A 1,759-nucleotide genomic window follows, 5' to 3' on the forward strand; every position below is an offset into this window, starting at 1 on the left:
TACAGAAATAGAAAAAACAATTCTAAAAATTGTATAAAACTAAAAAAGGCCTTGAATAGCCAAACAATTTTAAGCAAGAAAAACAAAACTGGAGGCATCACACTTCCTAATTTCAAATTACATTATAAAACTATAGTAAACAAAGCAGTATGGTTTGATATAGAAACAGATAGATCAATGGAACAGAATAGATAGCTTAGAAATAAGTTACACATAGATAGTCAGTCAATTTTTGACAAAGGCACCAAAATACAAAATGAAAAAGGGATAGTTTTTTCAATAAATTTTTAGGAAACTGGATAACTGCAAGCAGAAGAATGAAGTGGACCCCTATCTTACACCATACATAAAAATCAACTAAAAATGAATTAAATATATAAATCTAAGAATTGAAATCATAAAACTCCTGGAAGAAACCATAGGGATAAAGCTCCTTGACATTGGTCTTGGCATTGAATTTTTTGGATATGACACCAAAAGCACAGGCAACAAAAGCAAAAATAAACAAATGGAACTACATCAGACTAAAAAGTTTCTGTAGAACAAAGGAAATAATCAACAAAATGAAAGGCAACCTATGGAATGGGAGAAAATATTTGTAAATTCTATATCTGTTAAGGGGTTAATATCAAAATATATTTTAAAAACTCATACAACTCAATAGCAAATAAAATAACATTTAAAAATGTGCGAAGGACCTAAATAGATATTTCTCCAAGGAAAACAAACAAATGGCCAACAGTTATATGAAAAGGTGCTCAATATTATTAATTATCAGGGAAATGCAAAATAAAACCACAATGAGATATCATCTTACACCTGTTAGAATGGTTATTATTATAAAAACAAAGATAACAAGTGTTGGTGAGGATATAGAGAAAAGGAAACCCTTGTACACTGTTGATGGGAATGTAGATTAGTACAGCCATTATGGACAATAGAATGGAGTATCCTCAAAAAATTAAAAATAGTATGGACAATAGTATGGAGTATCCTCAAAAAATTAAAAATGTGTTCTAGCATTCCCACTTCTGGGTATTTATTCAAAGGAATTGAAATCAAGATCTTAAAAGAGATGTCAACACTCCTATGTTCATTCAGCATTATTCACAATAGCCAAGATATGTAAACAATTTAAATGCTCATCAACAGGTGAATGGGTAAAGAAAATGTAATATATACATACGATGGAATATTATTCTGCCTTAAAAAAGAAAGAAATCTTGCTATTTGTAACAACATGGATAGACCTGAAAGACATTATTCTAAATGAAATAAGCCAGACTTGAAAAGACAAATACTGAATAATTTCATTTTTATGTGGAGTCTAAAGTAGAATGCTGGTTACTAGGGGTTGTGGGAGGGGAAAATGAGGAGGTGATAGTCAAAAGGTACAAAGTTTCGGCTATGCAAGATAAATATAGTACTGGAGAGATACTATATAATTTGGTGCCTATAGATAACGATATTGTATATTTAAAATTTGCTGAGAGGGTAGATCGTGTGTTAGTTGTTCTTTCCACGCACACACATTATCATCATCGTCATCAATTATCATAATAGGGGTTGGAGGAAACTTTAGGAGGTGATGGATATGTCTGTGGCCTTGACGGTAGCGATGGTTTCATAACTGTATACATATTCCCAAACTCATTGAGTTGAATATATTAAATATGTACAGTTTTTTAGGTATGTCAACCATACTTCAATAAAAGGCAAAAAAAAAAGTATATGCATAGATATACTTATAGAAATCTCA

The sequence above is a fragment of the Pteropus alecto genome, unplaced genomic scaffold (assembly GCF_000325575.1).
Source record: "Pteropus alecto unplaced genomic scaffold, ASM32557v1 scaffold95, whole genome shotgun sequence".
NCBI classification, from domain to species: Eukaryota; Metazoa; Chordata; class Mammalia; order Chiroptera; family Pteropodidae; genus Pteropus; species Pteropus alecto.